General features: G+C 40.9%; 1 protein-coding gene across 1 annotated transcript in view; it reads left to right on the top strand.

Annotated features, from left to right (window-relative positions):
* COLEC10 (collectin subfamily member 10) overlaps nucleotides 1-21,436 on the top strand; it is a 65,695-nt gene that overhangs the window by 7,272 nt on the left and 36,987 nt on the right. The gene's annotated exons all lie outside the window — the stretch shown is intronic.

Below are 21,436 nucleotides of genomic sequence, written 5' to 3'. Positions count from 1 at the left end.
GTGTCCATAGTACATTCATCAACATCTAGGTTTAACTCAGACATCATCCCCTAGCAAAGCCATTCTGTTCTCTTCTCAGTTTTGGGTTGTTGTTTTTTTTTTTCTTTTGCCTCATTGTGTTGGTTTTAAAATTATTGATTTTCTGACTTCTAGCTCTATCTCTCTTCTTTCATTAAGGTGTATTCAACTTTCCTCAAAGCTTTGAGTGCACCTTTTGAAAGTTTCCGAGCCCATAGATGCTGTTTGAAATCAGACCTTACCATGTACATTCCATTCTAAAGCTTGTTAGGCTTGTTTCACAAATCCTTTCTCCTCTATTAAAAAAAACTGAAGGGTCAATATTCAAAGCAATTTTATCAGCCTAAAATGGCTCCTAGACAAAGTGTGGCGCAGTGGTTAAAGCTACAGCCTCAGCATCCTGGGGTTGTGGGTTCAAACCCACACTGCTCTTTCTGACCCTGGGCAAGTCACTTAATCTCCCCATTGCCCCAGGTACATTAGATAGATTGTGAGCCCACTGGGACAGACAGGGAAAAATGCTTGAGTACCTGATTAAACTCATATAAACCATTCTGAGCTCTCCTGGAAGAATGGTATAGAGAATTGACGTTTGGGAGAAGGCTGCTGGCCTGTTGCAGCGTCTGAAAATGAAGAACTCAGCAATGGCAGCGTCTGTGGTAGCTTGGGGGCCCAGAAGTCGGCGGTGTTCCCAGAAGTCGGTGGTGGTTTGGGGGCCTGTTCCCAGACGACAGCCCCGGCAGTGGCTTGGGGAGAAAGAAAGGGGAGGCAGAACAGGGAGACAGACAGGGAGACAGAAAGACAGGAGGCAGAACAGGGAGATAGAAAGACAGGCAGGGAGGCAGAAAGAAAGGGTGGCAGGGAGACAGAAAGAAAGTAAGAAATGGGCAAGGAAACAGAAAGAAAGACAGAGAAAAAGAAAGAAAGGGGCAGGGAGACAGACAGAAAGAAAGGGGAGGGGGCAGGGAGAGAGGAAGAAAAAGTTGGACTCATGGAAGGACAGAGATGTTGGTTGGGGAATGCAATGAGGTCTGGAGGAGACGAAGCATACTGGAGGCAGAAAGAAGGGAAGAAATATTGGACGCACAGTCAGAAGAAGAAAGTGCAACCAGAGACACATGAAATCACCAGACAATAAAGGTAGGAAAAATTATTTTCAATTTAGTGATCAAAATGTGTCCATTTTGAGAATTTATATCTGCTGTCTATATTTTGCACAATGGCCCCCTTTTACTAAACTGCAGTAGCGGATTGCAGTGCAGGGCATTCAGCTCAGCTCCCTGCGCTAAAAACCGCTATCGCAGTTTAGTAAAAAGGGAGGGGGTATATTTGACTATTTTTGTATAGTTGTTACTGAGGTGACATTGCATATTTTAAAGTCATTTGCCTTGACTTCTTTGAAAAAATACCTAAATATAAATGATAATTAACATTTTCTCTGCGTACAGTGTGCTTTGTGTCTTATTAAAATTTTATTGTTGGTAGATCATTTTGACTTGGTCATTTTAAAAGTAGCTCGCAAGCCAAAAAAGTGTGGGCACCCCTGGTCTATATCTAAACTGGCTATTTTAGGGGCAGGATGACTGACTTCCCAAAAAATATGGAGAAAAGACCTCAATGTAGCTAATAAATAAAGGCTTATGAAGAAACTACTAAGCCATGGAATAGGAGGAGAAGTACACAGATGGATCGGCAAATGGCTTGAAAACAGAAGGCAATGGGTTAGCATAAATGGGAAATTCTCGGACTGGGAGAAAGTGACTAGCGGCGTGCCCCAGGGCTCGGTTCTTGGGCCTATCTTGTTCAATATTTTTATAAACGACCTGGAAGAGGAAACAACATGCAATATAATAAAGTTTGCAGATGATACAAAATTATGTCGGGCGGTTGGCTCTCTAAGGGACTGCGAGGACCTCCAGAAAGATCTGAACCAGCTGGAAACGTGGGCGAAAAAAGTGGCAGATGAACTTTAACATACACAAATGCAAGGTGATGCATCTAGGAAAGAAAAACAAGGAACATGAGTACAGGATGTCGGGGGTGAAGTTAGCAAAATGCGAAAAGGAAAGGGATTTGGGGGTACTGATTGACAGTACCCTAAAACCATCGGCACAATGTGCGGCAGCGGCAAAGAAAGCGAACATGACTGTTTTTTGCCCATGACTTAATTATGCCCAAAGGATGTTGGGCATAATTAAGAAGGGGATTACGAGTAGAACGGAAGATGTCATAATGCCACTTTATAGAACAATGGTCCGACCGCACTTAGAATACTGTGTCCAACACTGGTCTCCATACCTTAAAAAGGATATAACTCTGCTGGAGAAAGTGCAGAGGCGAGCCACGAAACTTATCAAAGGAATGGAACATTTGAGCTACAAAGATCGACTCAGGAAGCTGGGACTGTTTACCCTTGAGAAGAGAAGACTGAGAGGGGACTTGATAGAGACTTTTAAAATATTAAAAGGATTTGATAAAATAGACCAAGAAGTAGCATTACTGAAATATTCTGATGTGACACGGCCAAGAGGACATAGCCTGAAACTGAGTGGCAGCAGGTTTAAGACAAATGTCAGGAAATTCTGTTTCACACACTGCGTGGTGGGTGCTTGGAATGCACTCCCGGAGGAGGTTGTGGAGGAGACTACTGTTCTGGGATTTAAGCGCAAGTTGGATGCACACCTTCTTGCATATCATATTGAGGGATACGGTAAATCCGGGTCTCCAAAAAGGAGTGCCTAAATGGGCCGCTGCATGTGCGGATCGCCGGACTAGATGGACCTCGGTCTGATCCGGTGAGGGCGTTTCTTATGTTCTTAATAAATCTTCAGTGAAATCCCGAGAAGGGCCCTTGTTTCACTAATGCTGCTTCAGGGGAGTTGAACTGAAAAACAAAAACCCAAACTGGTAAGCTAATTTTTGTTCCAAAAAACAGTCATCACAGTACTCACAAGAAACATCATCCAACTAGCATTCTAAGATGGCCCCTTGGTGTATAAACAATGTCTCCATTTATATACATAAAATCAGTAATACTCAAAACAGTAACAATATAACAAAAATAGCAATATAAAAAATAGCTTTCCATTCAATGTTCACATTTGGTTCATAAGAGTGTAAATTAAACACCCAACACTGTTTTCTTTGTCTTAACAAGTGTTTAAAATTGCCTCCTTGTGGTGAAGGTTGCAATTGCTCTAACACCCAACAATTCCAATCCATATACAAATGTCCATATATCATGCAATATTGTATCATAAGTGTTTCTCGCTTTGATTGTGTACGTAATATATGATTTGTGCTCAATCATTTAGGTTTTGAAGTCTCTGGACGTCTGTCTAAAAGTGGCGTAGCAAGGGTGAGAGGCATTAGTGCCCCTTCCCTGCCCTCTTCTCTGTCCCCTCCCCCATTTCCACATGCTCCTTCTCCGCCCCCTCCTGCCGCGTGCCTGCTGCTTCCCTTGCCCCGTACATCTGCAATGTTCCTGGCATGAGCAGCAACTTCCAAGCTGCTGTTATGTCAGTGTTGGCTCTTCCTGTGATGTCACTTCCTAGGCATGGGTGCAGGAAGTGACATTAGAGGAAGAGCCGACGCTGGTGCGACAGCAGCTTGGGGGCTGCTGCTCATACCAGGAATGTTACAGAGGTAGGGGGGAAGGGAAGCAGTATGCACATGTGGCAGTGGTGGGGTGGAGAAGAGGGTGGCTGCCTGCGCCCTCACCTAGACGGTGCCCGAGGTAGACTGCCCCCCCTCCCCTTACTACACCACTGCTGTCTAACATATATCTTATTACAGGAGAACACATCTTATAAACCACTCCTTGAGATTCACAAGTAGTAAATCTAACAAGTTTAATCTCCATTGTCCCATGGAATATAATTCTTTTTTTAATCCATGGGACAACAAATGGGGCTGTCAATGTGAAAAACTGAAGAGTGATGCACTGCAACACCAATTGCAACATATCTCACATTTCATACCGACTGAAGGAAAAACTCTTCCATTGACTAAACTCCAACATGGTTGATATTTTGAGATTAGCTCTGCTTCAGAGAGATATTCTTTTGTGAGATTCAACAATTTCACTCCATTCCAACATGAAGTTGCCTTCTTTTGAAAGGATACCAAAACGTGTTGCTGGGTGTGTTTATTTTTCAAACATAATCAATGTCCCATCTCCATCTGATGTCATGCCATATTATATTCAGCCAATCAGGTTTCATATTGAGGGGAACATGCATGGTATTGGCCAATTGTTGATAGAATCAAACTTGTCCACTTTACTTTGGTGTTCGAAGCTGCTGGGGCTGTAATATTCAAAGCAAAAATTCTAATCTGATCCTGTCAATTCAAAAGAGATTTAAATTCCCACCATATTCTTCCAATGGCAACTGTTCTATGATCCTCCATGTCAAATCTTGGAATATATGTGACATAATGCTCTATCATCAAGCTCTATGCGGAACAACCTTTACAGGATACTAGCTTAGCATGCATTTCGTGCCTGATTCTATAAATGGTGTCTAACTCATAAGTGCCTTACAGCATGGTTGTCAATCATCAGTTAGGCACCGTTTATAGAATCACACTGATAGGCGTTGAATCCTTAGGCACACTGCCATTTAGGCCAGAGTTTTCTCAGCCTAAATGAGTGCACCTATGTCAATCCACACCCCAAACTCCACTCCAAATCCACCCCTAACCACGCCTACTTGCTGGTAGGCACCTTGGTAGAGATGCCTTCTTTGAGGTGGTAGAGACCTACCATGTTAGGCATCTACCAGCTAATTAATTTTTTAAACATTTTTTAAAATTGGTTTTTAATGGCACTTTCAATTATCAACACTGATTAAGCCAATTAAAAAAATTAAGTTAGGATCCTAGATAGGTGTCTAGATTGGTCTGCTTACCCAGACTTTAGATGTCTTTTATAGAATCAGGGCCTCCATGCCTAACTTTGGTTGTGTTCATATTATAGCACATCCGTTTCAATTACGAAAAGCTTTTATGATGGCTGTGATCTGAATTAGGAGCTGTAAGCAGGAAGGGATTATCGCCTTGATAAAGCCTATCGGGCGAAACATGTTGGTCTGAAATCCCGGCGTCCCAACCACTAAGCTAAGTATCTTAAAGTTAAGCTTAAATTAAAGTCGAAGAATTAATTAAAATGAAATTATAAAAGTCATATTCAAATATTAGTCCGATGAGGAGAGGACACATAAAGCCAAGAACTATGATAGTAACTGAGTTCATGGTGGTGTCGCTGAGGACTATTAACTAATGGTTTTGAGAAATATTGAAGACACTGTCTAAAAGTTGAACAGTTGTTTATTTCCATCTAACTTTGGTTGTGAGCATTGACACCTTTGTTCATGCCCAATTAATGGTAGTTAGGCATGATATTATAGAATGCCTGCATTTGTGTGCCGAACTTCTCTCAATGCCCCTGACCTGCCCATGCCCCTCCCATGGCAATACCTCCTTGAAGTCGCACACTATGAAATTTTGACATGCATGTTATAGAATAAGGCAAAGACCAGATCAACACATAACTCCTAATTACTGCAAATTAAGTGCTTGTTGATGCTAATAATTGATTGTTATGACCTAATTATCTAATTAACTTAAGTGCAAGTCTGTGATCTTTGCCCAAAATTGCCTAACTTTGGGTGACCAATACAGAATCCGATGGATAAAACACAGGTTTAAATATTTGAAAAGTGTTAATGCACAAACCTTTTCCAAAGGAGATGAAGAGGGAGAGTTGGGAACAAGAAATTAAGTACAAGGAGAGATATTCAGGAGCAATGTCAGGAAATATTTCTTCTTGGGAAAGGAGCTGGATGCCTGGAATGGTAGAGATGAAAATGGTGATGAAATTTAAAAATGCCTGAGTAGTGTGAGGTGAGGGCTTTCAGGGGATTTAGTGAAGCCCCAGCTGTATAGCCCTGCTTTTTTATTTTTATTTTTTTTTTTAACTTTATGCTTGATGCAGTTTGATTTGTTGAGTTGGCATCCTGCTCAACCAGTCAAACTGCATCAAACAAACAAACAAAAAAAAAGAGAGCAGGGCTCTTGGGCTGGGGATTCTCTGAATCCCCTGAAGGCCCTGACAGTATTGCTTTGAATTTGATTGGCTGAGCAGCATCTGCCTGCTGCCTGCTCAACCAATAAAGTTCAGAGCAGTGCCCTCAGGGCATTTAAGGGGTGGGGCGAATCCCCTGAAGGTCCACTCCTGACCACACGCCATTGCACCGAGGATTCCTAAATAACAAAGGGATGGGGGGGGAACCAATGCTTGAGTGCTTCTTCTTTAAACAGCAGAGAAATGACTTATCTTTTAGGCAGCATGGAGTGGCAGGTGCAACCCTAAAAGAAGGCATGTCGGGGTAACCAGTCACAACCACAACTACCCTGCTGTGAAGAATGGATGAGCCATTTCAGCTTCTTTGTCAGTTTCTGTATTACGTGACTAAGTAACTGATTTCCAACAATCAACATATAGCAAACATTTTATACCCTTTTGGTTCCTACCATTACATGCATTCAGAATCAATATCATATTTAGCCTGATCATGAGACAAACATGGCCAGCGAGTTCCAGAGCTTAACTATTCTTTGAGTGAAAAAATAATAGATGAACTCTGGAATTCATTGCCAGAGGATGTGGTAACAGTAATTAGTGTATCTGGGACAAGTTTTTGGAGGAAATGTCCACAGTTTGCTTTCAAGATAGACATGGGGGAAGCCACTGCTTGTCCTGGGATTGGTAGCATGAAACATTGCTACTATTTGGGTTTTTGCCAGATCCACGTGACCTGGAGTGGCCACTGTTGGAGCGGGATGCTGAGCTAGATGGGCCATTGGTTTGACCCATTATGGCTGTTCTTATGTAAACTTACATGCACAACGCTGACCACGCACAACGCTGAGGCTATACTGCCACGAGCATGAAGTACAAACAGACAGCATGTTCATACACACAGTCATTCAAATATAAGCAAAGAAATGAGAGACTTTATTCAGTTTTTCCAAGCTACACAGGGCCTTTGAGATGTAATGTTTAACAGTAAATGCAAATATTTTTACTTGCAGAAAGTGACAGCTATGTCTTGTCTGAAATTTTTTTTTCTAGGACTCAAATCTAGGTAAAACTGAGCCCCTTGATGTTTAGCTTTTTTGGGTTTTGTAATGATTTCATTTTACTTAGTACTAATGTAAAGAAAGCAGGACAGTATTAGTGTTTCCCTTTGAAACACAGCCGTTCTGTTTCTTGAAATAATAAACCAAGCATGCAGTTGATGCCAGTTCAAGAAAAATATTACATGTGGATAGTAATCGTCCATTTTCCTCAATTTTGTGGGGGAGCCGCCAGCCACAGGTTGCGTCATTGGTAAAACTGCCTCTTTCGTGGAGGTGGTTCTCTTTCACTTAACCAAATGGTCAGCAGAAGCCACATTAAAAAGCCCTCGGCTCTACAACCTTTAACTCGCCCATGGGGATCAGATAATGTAGTCGGCAGTATGATCACACTGCTATCTATGTTTGGGAGAATTTCCATTAGACTCCAAGCCTATTTTAAGCATCAGTAGTGTGTGGGAGGGTATGGGACTGCAGCCCAGTGGCCACATTCACAATTACGTGTTCTTTTAAGGCTTGATTCACCCAAATTCTATTATAGCTCTGGAGGATAAATAGCTGAAAAGTAAAAACCAAATAGAAACGTTCCTGATAATCATAGCCTGAATAGAAAGCTACTCAGGGCACACAGCAGGAAGTGCCATGGCTGCTCCATTATACCTTCCACTCTACCCATTAGAGCTGTCAATTACTGACAGCCTGAGAGTTTTTCTATCATCAGTGTTGCTTCTCATAAGAACATAAATAAATAATTCTCAAATTTACCTCCTCTTCTATTAAACTGCGCTAGCAGTTTGTAGCGCAGAGAGCCTCGTTGAATGGCCCTTGCTGCTCCTAATGCTCATAGGAACTCTATGAGCGTCAGGAGCAGCGCAGGCCATTCAGTGTGGCTCACCACTGCTAGAGCAGTTTAATAGAAGAGGGCCTTAATTTTTGTTGGTTTTGCAATTTTATCATTTCAATTATAGTGTGCTGTGAAAAACCTTTGCTCCTTTTAGTGTGCCAGAGCTTAAAAAAAAAAAAGATTGAGAACGCTGTTCTAATATATAAACTTCATTTCATTGTAATATCATTTCCCTACTGACACTATAAGCTGACCAGTACTTGCGCTTGAAAACAATCGCTACAGGTTCCTTTTTCATTGAATCTAGCTTCTGCATGCCACAAGTCTGATTAAAATGTTGCGTCTTATTACCCAAATAGTATCCATGCCAGAATATATATAATAATTTATAAAATGAAAGACCATATTTTATTTCCAAGCAAAATTGCCTCTGCTTGCATGGACCTCAGCTAATGAAAACTGAAACTAAAAGCTGCAGTGCTTTTTCAATGGCTTTGTGCCACATTTAGAGTGACAGCTGATGTCATATCACCATAGGCTAATTCCTAAGGAACTGCCAAATTTACTCTGTTTACCATACCAACTATTATTCAAGACCATAACTGCTTTACTTGCAATTGCATTTTACACACACTTAGCTTTCATGCTAGAATTTTCTATATGTTTGTTGTTTCTCTCTCTTCCTTTTCCTTTCAGCTTTCTTCATTTTATTTTCTGCCTATCTATAAATTCTCTCTTATCATGTAGTCCTCAATTTACCTTTTTTCACTGTGTCTATCTATAGCTTGTCACCTCTTTCCTTTACCTCATCTCTCCTATTTCACTTCCTCTTATTCCCCCAGTATCTCACTAACTCTGTCTTCTCCCCATCCAGTATCCACCCTTTTTTTTTATCCTCTCCTTCCATCCAGCATCTTACCCTCTCTCTTTCCTGCTCTTTTCCATCCAGTAATTGCCCTCTCTTCTCCCCATTTCCATCCCCCCTCTCTCTATCTCTCTTGTTAACTTTCATCCAGCATCTTCCCCTTCTCTCTATCAACTCCCCACTTCCATCTAACATATTCACTTTCTCTCTTTTCACCAACTTGAGAGGCTGGAAAAAAGACATGGGTGGATGAGCCACCTTATAAACAGAAAGCACATTGAAGTACTTGAATGTAACGTGCCTTGAGATGCTACTGAATAGATCTGAGCTACAGCCAAATATTCAAACATTATAATAATAATAATTTTATTTTTATATACTGCCATACCGGGAGGGTTCTAGGCGGCTCACAACAAAGGCAATACATACAGTGCATAAAAATACAACAGATAAAATAGTAAAACCAAGCAAATTAATACATCAGGTTAAAATAGGAAGAACAAGTTAAAATAACAACATACATTAAGATACCAGCCTATCGAATAATTGTGTCTTTAACAATTTTCTAAAGTCTAAATAGAGATTGAGAAAGGAAGAAAACTGGCCAAACTAAGCCATACTGGATCAGACCAATGGTCCATCTTCCCAGTATCCTGTTTCCACATGGCCAATCCAGGTCACAAGTACCTGTAGAAAACCAAAATAGTAGCAACATTCCATGCTACCAATCCCAGGGCAAGCAGTGGCTTCCCCTTTGTCTGTCTCAATAGCAGACTATGGGGTTTACTTTCAGGAACCTGTCCAAACCTTTGTTTAAACCAGTTACATTAACCACTCTTACCACATACTCTGGCAACGTGTTCCAGAGCTTAACTATTCTCCGAGTGAAAAAATAATTCCTTCTATTGGTTTTAAAAGTATATCCCTGTAACTTCTTTGACTGTAATTTTTGATGGAGTAAAAATCTGATCCACTTGTACCCGTTCTACACCACTGATGATTTTGTAAACTTCAATCATATCTCAACTATTTTGGTTTATTCCAAGCTGAAGAGCCCTAACCTTTTTAGCCTCTCCTTTTTTTTTTGTAATCATTTTTATTAGAAAGGCTACAACCGGGTAACAGGAACAGCAGAGATACCAAAAGCGCAAATGGAATTCCATACCCTTAATCATCTTGGTCACTCTTCTTTGAGCCTTTTCTGAATTCACTTTATCTTTTTTTGAGATACAACAACCAGAATTTAACAATACTCAAGGTGAGATCATACATCTGCTATTATTTACTAAGGCCCTCTTTTACTAAGCTGAGGTAGAGGTTTTTACCGTAGCCTGGAGTGCTAAATGCTTGAACACTGCTTCGATGCTCATAGGAGTTCTATGAGCATCGAAGCAGGATTGGAGCATTTCGTGCTCTGGGCCATAGTAGAAACCTCTACCATGGCTTAGTAAATGGGGAGGAGCCTAAGGTCCTAAGTGGCCCAGATGCCTAAGGTCCCTCATATGGGAGGGATCTTAGGCATCTGGGCCAATCAGGGCCTTAGGCCCCTTGGGAAGGGGAAGGCCTGCCATTGTGAAGAGGAAGGCCTGACATTTTGAAGAGGCCCATTCCCTCCTTCCAGAACCCCCGAAGCACACCCCCAACCACGATAGGCAGGAGGGATGCCTACTCCCTCCTGCTTGCAGGTCTCCCGAACCCATGACTTGCCCCAACCTCCGATACTCCTTGAACCCCCACCCCAACACCTCTTCACAATGGCTGAATTTAGGGGCGATTTTGTACCCAGCGCTGTCGAGTGTTTGATACACAAGTGGCGGCCACCGACATAGGCCCTGGTTACAGAATCTAGCCCTAAATGCATAAAACCCACATCCGTCAATTTTCAGCAGCAGTATTGCGACAGTGCGATTGCAAAATGTCACTGGCCACCCTGAAGATATCTATATCTTGCAAGGGGCTGAGCAATGTATTCCGCTCAACTATATGAATAGCAGTGACATTCAGCACAATTTGAGCTACAGGTGGTGATGCTGAAAATATATGCAGTGAACATAAAATTAAAGCACTGGCTACTCTATTTAAATATTTCCCTAACATTTTTCTAATTTACAATTTCAGACCATTGTTATTTATTTATTTAATTTGTTTTCTCTCCCGCTCTCCCCAACGAGCTCAGAACGGGTTACAGGTTAACATACATAATATACGAGGGTAAATCAAAAAGTAAAGACAAAATATATTTAACGGCTTTAACAGAAGTAACTGCGAGCAATTGAACATAGTCCCCATGCAAGATGACACATTTGCTGTGTCATTCAATTAGCTTATGCATTCCTGCAGAGAAGAAGTTTTTTGACCGCTCTCGAAACCAAGGGAGCACCGCTTCCTTTACTTCATCGTGCTTTTTCTTTTGCTTTCCGGATCGCAGCGATGCAACCGTGTCTCATCGCCGGTGACAATTCGCTCCAGAATACTCGGATCTTTTTCATACCGTCTCAGGAGCTGGGTCGCAACCTCCACGCGCTGTTGCTTGAGCAGATCAGTAAGCTGTTTGGGAACCCAACATAGAAAAACATAGAAAATGACGGCAGAAAAGGGCCTCGGCCCATCAAGTCTGCCCACTTTAATGATCCACCCCCCTAACTTCACCCCCCAAGAGATCCCACATGCCTATCCCATTTTATAGAAACATCGTGCGCATTTTATAGAAACATCGTGCGCAGCATTTCCTGTATCCCAAGTCATCATGCATTATGGCAAACGCAGATCCATAGCTGATGACCAAACTTACAGCCAATTGAGACACCGTTATCTGTCTGTCTTCTCTAATCAATGCATCCGCCCTGTCAATGTGCTCTTGTGTGCACAATGTTGAAGAGCGATGAGAACGACCGTCATCGGTTACACCTGTTCTTCCCGCTTTAAAACTTTTTACCCACTCATAAACCTTTTGCTGATTCATGGTGCTATGTCCATACTGAGTCAATAACTGACAGTGAACATCCACAGGTTTCACTCCCTCTGCCCAAAGAAAGCGCACTACTGCATGTTATTATTCAATGGTGCAATCTTGCAATGGAGCGTCCATGTTTCTGACCTCGTGGCTGCCACACGACTAAAGCCCAAGTGCTGCACTTTGCATGGACAGAACTACCCAACAGGCAATGTACGAGTACATATGTTGCATTTCGCTAGCTCTGTTCCAGCTATCGCATAATTTAACAACTGCCTTTAATTCATGATGGATTACAGTTTGCCATACTTGTGATACAGTGTGTTCATCTTAACTGAATTTATACAGAGGATCTGTATATCATAAATTGGTTCCTAGGGGCTTACTGTAATCTTGTTTCTGAGGCAGAAATTTTTGGCTTATGGTTTCAGCAAAGGCAAAGCCACAATTCATAGTGGCTTTTAGCTCTAATGTGACCCTTGTTATTCACCTCGGTAAAGGGCATATGTTTATAAACATTGAATTAAATAAATATTCTATAAAGGTAGAAGATTTATATTTTTATTGTGTTTATAATGTTAATATTCCATGAACCTTTCATTGATTTTTTTAGTAAACCTTGTTCCTCTCCCACCCTAAAACAATAGCTTGGTTAATACACAAACTCCGTAATGAGAGGGCATAGGATGAAGTTAAGAGGTGATAGGCTCTGGAGTAATCTAAGGAAATACTTTTTTACAGAAAGGGTGGTCGATGCTTGGAACAGTCTCCTGGTAGAGGTGGTGGAGACAGAGACTGTGTCTGAATTCAAGAGGGCCTGGGATAGGCACATGGGATCTCTGAGAGAGAAAAAGAGATAATGGTTACTGCAGATGGGCAGACTAGATGGGCCATTTGGCCTTTATCTGCCATCATATTTCTATGTATGTCACTCTAGCATTTAAATTAACACATGTTGCAACCATACCCTGGCAAGTGCTGCTTACGAAACTACCTCAAAGGAAATCTCTGTCCTGTGGTCTAAGGCACTGCAAGCAAGTTATGTTCTCTATTCATAATTGTGTTTACAAAATCCTGCTGCTGGAAAGTCTCAAAACCGTGTCAGGAACAGGAGCTGCCAGCTGACCCACATTTCCTGCCGGTAATATGATAGGGCTTCCCACATCCCAGGAGGCTGCTCCAATCTTTAACCATAGTCACCATATTATACTCTCTCTTCATTTGATCTCAAGAGCCCTATAATTTTAAAATGGTTATATATGTTTTCCTCATAATACTTTAGATAAATTTAGTGATATATATTTATTTATATAACACCCATAAAACTTATTTGTGTCGTATGAAAACTTGGACTCACTTGTTTGCTTCCCACTTCACGGAACTCTGTGGGCGTATCATTTCTATCTCAAGGAGTTCGGTGTATGTTTCTCCCCTATTTCATAAAAAAAACAAAACAAAAAAAAACAAGATTACTGTTGTCAGAACTGTACTGAGGCAGAAACACCGCCCTATGCAATATGGCCTCCGATGCCCCTGCCCTACCCACTGTACTTCGGCCAATAACTGAAGTTGGTGGACAGGGAGCAATTCTGGCACCCCTGCCCGGTTTGTGCCCTGTGCAGCTGCACCATCTGACTGTAGTGCAATATAAATAAACAAGTTTAGAAGAACCCTATACGCCTAGTACCTCCTGCAGAATAGGTGGGTGCTACCTGATTCATGACCAATAGGATAAAAGCATGCATATGATTTGAAAAAGTCACATCATCTTACATATATTTTTCCTTGGTGTAAATGCACGAGTAGAGAATAGAATATAAGAAAGGATGCATTTGTAAAAATATACATGGCTATTAAACAGTTGCAATGCACATAAAGGAATGAATTCCTCTCGTATGAGGAAAGACCAAAGAGGTTAGGGCTCTTCAGCTTGGAAAAGAGACGGCTGAGGTGAGATATGATTGAAGTCTACAAAATCCCGAGTGGAGTAGAATGGGTACAAGTGAATCGATTTTTTTACTTCATCAAAAATTACAAAGACTAGGGGACACTCGATGAAGTTACGGTGAAATACTTTTAAAACCAATAGGAGAAAATACTTGTCTTTACAGATTGCAACTGATTAAAAATACTGCTGAGAAATTGATCTTTGGGAAACGTAAATTTGATCACGTGACTCCGTTGCCCCAGAGTCTCCATTGGCTCCCGGTTTATTTTAGAGTTCAATTTAAATGTGCTTGTGTTGTTTTTAAAATCCATGGTGTCTTTACTCCTCTCCTTCCTTTATCTTGGAATTCTTACACACTTTCTTTTGCCAGAGGTAACCAACAATTTATATTATCTCTTCCTTCCAAAAAAGGGATTAAATGAGTCAAAATTTTTAGTCAATCTCTGATCTTTAAGTTTTCTCAACTTTGGAATGATCTTCCATTTCTTTTAAGGAGTTCCGGCTCACTTAAATTTTTTCACAAATCTTTTATCTGCTAAACACTTTGAAAATTAATCTCCCAAAATTTAGTCTTATTTTTTATGTTTTTTATTTAAGTTAATTATTGTAAACCGAGTCGAGCTTTCTTAGAATGAAGGCTCGGTATATAAAGCCAAGCCTTAGATTAGATTAGATATTATTTCACTAACAGAATAGTTAAACTCTGGAACGTGTTGCCAGAGGAAAAGGTAACAGCGGTTAACGTATCTGGTTTTAAAAAAAAGGTTTGGACAAGTTCCTGGAGGAAAAATCCTTAGTCACGGGGGAAGCCACTGCTTGCCCTAGGATTGGTAGCATGGAATGTTGCTACTGTTTGGGTTCTTGTGACCTGGATTAGCCACTGTATTAACAGGATGCTGAGCTAGATGGACCATTGGTCTGACCCAGTATGGCTATTCTTATGTTCTTATGAATTCTATAGACGGCACAGAAAAATTGACGCCAACTAAAAATTGTGCTGAGAACTAGTCTATAAATTACGCTCAAAGTTAGGTGCTGTTTATAGACTAGCACTTGGATTTTGCATGTGTGAATTTGCATGTTTAAATTAGGCATGGGTCCCCCTTATTCTATAAATTACAGGAACGGCCCCAATCTGCCCATGATCCCTCCCCATGGTCACGTCCCCTTTTTGGAACCACATGTAACATTTATGCATGGATTCCAGCGCCTAAAAATACATGCATAAATATTAATCCCAATTAGTGCTAATTGATTATTAGCACTCAATTATTGACACTAATTGACTTGTTGTTCAATTAAATTGCGCATGGAAATTGAGTGTGTGCCCAAATTTCCATATGCAATTTTTAGTTCCATTTATGGAATTAAGCTGATATTGTACTGGTATTAAAACAGACCTGCAAGCTGGTCTGTTTTTCATGTACAAAATTATATATTTAATATTTGTTTTTATTTATAAATAGTTTAAAAATCAGGATATTTTAGAGAACACTTTTATAGTAAGAGGAACCGGACTCAGACAAAACTGTTAGCCCCATGTTTATCTGTGCTGATCAGTTTTTGTTTTCAGTGCTAGCTGGCATGGTTATGTTTTATCAAATTATCCAAGTGTTGGGCAATACTAATGCTGTTGTACTTGATATTAATTTGGCAGTTTTGGCATTGCAATACAGGCCCCAGAATATATTTCAATAGATTGTTTCTGTTGGGCCTAAGTTTCAGCATATATAGTATTTTATCCCCTGAAGAAGACAATTTTAGGAGATCCAAGATGGCCGACGATCCCGGACGCTGAGCAGCACGCCGGAGATTTTCTGAAAACTTTTCTTTGGAGAGAGTTACTTACTCAGAATGCCGAAGAGGAGAGGCCGCAGCGCCGCTGGAGCCTCGCGGCGTTCGGCGGTCTCCTCGTTCGGCAACATAGAAGAACTCCTGCGTCGGATGCAGGATGTCCCGGCAGCGTCGGTGCCTCCGCTGGAGACGCCTCTGAGAGGCGGGAATGAGGCGATCTCCTTGGGGCTGGAGACTACGCTGAGCCCTGACGCTAGGGCACCTCACCCACCTCCTCAGGTTACCAGCTCCCCACGAGAGGAGGAGCTGCCGGTAGAAGGCAGGCATCTATCCTCGGAGGCCAGGGAGAACAGTGAGGGGAGCGTGGAGATGGACTCCCTGAGGTTTCAGGTGAGTCCAAAGAATATTGAGGAATTGGAAACAACAGGGACTACTTCAGGCCAGCAGAAGGATTACCAGGAACAGCTGAAAACTGGTGAGACTATTCAAACTTTTAATTCTTCATATGTTATTGAAAAACCCAGAGAAGTAACACTGGATTCAATTTGGGATTTGGTGGCTGACCTAGCCAAGTCTGTCAAGCCCCAGCTTTTGCAGCTGGAAAATAAAATTATTCTTCAAGAAACTGAGATAAAAAATATAAAAGTTGAAATTGGTGAATCTAAGAATTCTATTGAAAATATACAACAGGAGTTAAAAGCATCAAAACAGCTAAATGAAGCAATAATAAAAGATAATACAAATATGCGTAGAAAATTGGAAACTTTGGAGAATTTCTCGCGTAATAATAATCTCCGACTGATTAACTTTCCTAAGATACCCTCGGTGACGCCTAGGGATATGTTGAAACGTTACATGTTGGAGATTTTGGGCATTCCAGAGGATACATTACCACCACTTACTCAAGTATATTACCTACCAACGAAACCTATTAAATCACCATCTAAACAACAGGAGAATAATCAACTAATTAATGTTTCAGCAATTTTGGAACTTTCGGATAGAGAGCTTGCATCTCCGGCAACATTGCTTCTTACTGTGGCTCTTGCCCCAGATAAAAACTGGTTGCTTAGATTGTTCTTTAGAAACAAAATGAAAGAATTTCTTGGACAAAAAATATTAATGTTTCCAGACTTGGCACGGGAAACCCAGAGAAGAAGACGAGAGTTTCTTTTGTTGAAACCAGGAGTTATATCTCTTGGTGGGACTTTTTTTCTTCGACACCCTTGTAAATGTGTAATACAATACCATATGAAGAAATATGTATTCTTTGAACCATTCCAGTTGACAGCCTTTTTGGTAGGAACTCGGCTGGATGAAGGAAAATCAAAATCAAAGTGAAGTGCATTTGAATAATGATATCCTTCCTCAGCCAAGGGATCTTGTTTTCCTAATATTTGAATTGATAGTTGTTAGTATTTGTTACTAAGTCCGCCTTATCCTTTTTGGATCTAATTTTGAGGACTTGAGCTGAATTTAAGCTAAAAATTTTATTTTATTTTACTTGATTACCATGTATTTTACTTTTGAGTATTATTTTCCTGCTTTTCTTCAACTTTCTGTGCAAGTGGATACTTGATTTATAACATGTAAAAATTTGATAAATAAATAATTAAAAAAAAAAAAAAGACAATTTTACTGTCGAAACTTGGATCTTTGTTGGGATTTACATAATAAAGTTTCTCCCTTTGGACTGATTTGACGTCTCACTTGCCCTCTTTTTGTGTGGGCATATCTGGATATGGCAGGCACAACAGGAGGTACGTAGAGATTGGCAATATTTAGCACACCTATCTGGGTAAACATCCTGATGACTTAGGGCAGCTTTCCTCTGGGTAACTCCTAACTCTTCCCCCAGCCACACAGGGCCTTGAATGTCTGCACATATTCAAGGCCTGCTGACTTCCACCCCTTCCAAACTCAGTGGTTGGATAGCTCATATACACAGTGGTTCTGAAATAGGAAAGATCATTGTGAAAAGTAATGGCAACTTGAAGATAGCAGGGGTTTTGTTTTTTTTGTTTTCTTGTTCAGGTGCTTTCCTGCAAAACAACACTTTCCTGTTTTGAATATATCAGAGTTTCTGCAGTGGATGCATGATTATTGCAACTAACTGAACAAAGGACTACACATTTCTACAGACAGTAGTTCGATCATTGCTGTACAGCAAGTGTAACCTTGATGTCCCAAAGCTCTTTCAGAAAAAAAAGGGTCCCAGATCAGGACCCTTTAAGATAAGTCAAGTTATTTGCTTTGGAAAAGTAATATCACAAGGAGGGTTTTGAACGATGATTGAAGATTTCCCGCTCAATAGCTTTTAGAGCCAATTATGTGAAAGTTGGAAGGGAGTCTGAGATCTTTTTCTTCCTTTAAGTATATGTTTGACGTCAGCAACTAATATAAGAAACGTTAAAGACATTTTCATAAAGTTACTTTTGCATTGTTGTTGCCTGGCTTTTTCGGTTAAGAACATAAGAACATAAGAAGTTGCTTCCAATGGGTCAGACCAGAGGTCCATCTCGCCCAGCGGTCTGCTCCCGCGGCGGCCCATCAGGTCTGTGACCTGTGAAGTGGTTTCTGAATATTTCCATAACCTACCTCTAGTTCTATTTTTAACCTACCACTAGTTCTATCTGTACCCCTCAATCCCCTTATCCTCTAGGAACCTATCCAAACCTTCCTTGAACCCCTGTAATGTACTCTGGCCTATCACATCCTCCAGAAGCGCGTTCCATGTGTCCACCACCCTCTGGGTAAAAAAGAACTTCCTAGCATTTGTTCTAAACCTGTCCCCTTTCAGTTTCTCCGAGTGACCCCTAGTACTTGTGGTTCCCCACAGTCTGAAGAATCTATCTCTGTCTACCCTCTCTATGCCTTTTAGGATTTTGCATAGGTTGATTTCTATCACACGGTGTGAGATTTTCGTCGTCGTTTTTCTTTTTATTAGAAGACAGTGGGAGCCGCGATCTATATAAGCTGCAGAGTGAGAGACCTCTAGAGCAGTGGTTCCCAACCCTGTCCTGGAGGAACACCAGGCCAATTGGGTTTTCAGGCTAGCCCTAATGAATATGCATGAAGCAAATTTGCATGCCTATCACTTCCATCATATGCAAATCTCTCTCATGCATATTCATTAGGGCTAGCCTGAAAACCCGATTGGCCTGGTGTTCCTCCAGGACAGGGTTGGGAATCACTGCTCTAGAGGATTCATGTCTGCATGCGGCAGCACATGGAATCTGAGCAGGAGAGCAGTCACACAGCAGTGACAGACGTTAAGAAAATCAGAAAAGGGACAGCATGCTGAGAGGAACTGTGAAAGGTTCACTGATCAAGAGAGTAGGGAATTTGATGAAAATGTAAATATAATGTGGTTTAACTGTTATGATTTGACTGAGTAATGCTAGGTCTGTGAAAGATTGATAGATATGGCTGGGAAAGGCTTAAAACAAAAATAGCTATGATAATTAGGGAAGTAATTTTATCTAAATTGTCACAAAGGCTGTTCACTAAAACGCAGCTGTAAGACAGCTGAAAACAGGTGTAATTGACAAATAGCTAATATTATAAGCAGTTTCTGGGTAGAAAAAAATATTTTGACAAGAACAGCCAGATTTAAAATTTAAGTACTGGCAGTGATTTAGAATGTTAGTAAGGTAATGTTGGGCTCACTGCTTTGATTTTTTTTTTATGGAAAGCAATATATTTATTTATTTAATTTGGGGGGTTTTTTTTATCCCATTTTCACCAACAAGCTCAGAACAGGTTAACATACATAATATATAGTCACAAATGGGTTACAATTTGCCAAACTTATAATATACACTTCTCCCTCCCGATTCACGGGTTTAGGACTCACAACTTCAGTTATTCGCAAGTTTCTAAACCCGGACCCACCCCCGCCTCCCTCCTGCCTCCCGGACCTCTCGACACTTCAACTCACGAGACTACAGCGGGAACTCATGGCAGCCATTTTTGTTGATGGCTTTGCACAGGGCAGGAGCGTAGGAACAACGCTTCTGCACCGCTTTACCGCTAGACCACCAGGTAAGGTGTCGAGAGGTCCGGGAGGCAGGAGGGAGGCAGAGGTGGGTTAGAGTCGGCCCTAAAAGTTATTCACGTTTTTCCAATAATCGCGGGCCGGCTCTCCCTCTAAACCCCACAAATATTAAGGGAGAAGTGTAGCGTGTTTACACTAACTTGACATACACAGAGGATCTGACCCAGCAGCGGCAATTCTTAGCACACATTTAGGTCCGGATTCTATAAATGGTGTCCCGATTGTAAGCAGCGGTAGGCATCCTAACCTGCCAATCGGGATGCACGTTTTTTTAAAAAAAGCTCTGAGCCATTACCCGCCACAGCTGGCGCGTGAAAGAGAGGGTATACAAACTGTGAAAAATAAATAAATCATGGGTTGAAAGTCTAATTTTTTTTCCCTTTTTCAATTTTTTTTTTGCCTAAGTGATAAGTCTAGCTTTCCAGATAGTAACATATCAGTCAAAACTGAGCCATCAGCAGTTGACAGCATTTTAAAAGCTGAATGCAGTGGGAAGAACTAGGCCTTGCTATTCAGTGTCAGCACCCACAATGAATATTAATGACTGACCTGACCAGCCAATATACAGCCAGGACCATGTCCCCCTCTCACCCCTTCTCAGTGTGGTAATTCTGCTTGTGGTAGAATTTTAATGTATGAGATCATAGTATTACTCTTAAGGGATCCTTAGTATTCTAGGATGTATAGGGGTTATCTGGGTTATTCCTATGCATAAATGTAAATACTGGCTGATGGGTGATTTTGATGGTTGTGAATTGTGTTGCTGAGACTTCAATAAAAAGTTAAAGTATTTTTATAAAATCTTCCCCTAGTATGAAGCATTATGCATTTAGATTTCAGTGCATGATAGCAGAGAGCTACTGTTGGATGCCAGACAGGAGAGAGGTCACAAGATGATCATATCTGATGATATCAAAGTAATCTTGTGCTAGCAATAGCTAGATCTGGAAGCATGCTAGGATTCTGAGAGAGAAAGAGAAAGAAAGAGAAAAAGAGAGAGAAAGGGAAAGAAAGAGAGCAAAAGAGAAAGAAAGAGAGAGAAAGGGAAAGAAAGAGAGCAAAAGAGAAAGAAAGAAAGAAAGAAAAAGAGAGAGAAAGGGAAAGAAAGAGAGAGAAAGGGAAAGAAAGAGAGCAAAAGAGAAAGAAAGAGAGAAAAAGAGAAAGAAAGGGAAAGAAAGAGAGCAAAAGAGAGAGAAAGGGAAAGAAAGAGAGCAAAAGAGAAAGAAAGAGAGAGAAAGGGAAAGAAAGAGCAAAAGAGAAAGAAAGAAAGAGAGCAAAAGAGAAAGAAAGAGAGAGAAAGGGAAAGAAAGAGAGCAAAAGAGAAAGAAAGAGAGAGAAAGAGAGAGAAAGGGAAAGAAAGAGAGCAAAAGAGAAAGAAAGAGAGAGAAAGGGAAAGAAAGAGAGCAAAAGAGAAAGAAAGAAAGAGAGAGAAAGAGAAAGAAAGAGAGCAAAAGAGAGAGAAAGAGAAAAAGAGTTAGGGCGCTGGTCTTTGACCAAAAGGGCCGCCACATGAGCGGACTGCTGGGCATGATGGACCACTGGTCTGACCCAGCAGCGACATTTCTTATGTTCTTATGAGAGAGAGACAAAGAGAGCAAGAGAAAGAAAGAGAGAGAGAAAGGCCTTTAAAACACTACTTAAAACCCATTTCTTTCAGCAGGCTTTTGGGGCAAATGCTTTAGTATTGGATCATATCTATCGAAGGCTTTCAGCAGAGCATCTTAAAAAAACACAATGTATCCTGTATTTTGTATTTTAAATTTTGATGATTGAAATGTATATTTTTTGCTATTGTTCTCTGTGTGCTTTCCTATTTT

The sequence above is a fragment of the Geotrypetes seraphini genome, chromosome 2 (assembly GCF_902459505.1).
Source record: "Geotrypetes seraphini chromosome 2, aGeoSer1.1, whole genome shotgun sequence".
NCBI lineage: Eukaryota > Metazoa > Chordata > Amphibia > Gymnophiona > Dermophiidae > Geotrypetes > Geotrypetes seraphini.
The sequence above is the reverse complement of the archived record's forward strand: the minus strand, read 5'-3'. Positions and strand labels throughout refer to the sequence as shown.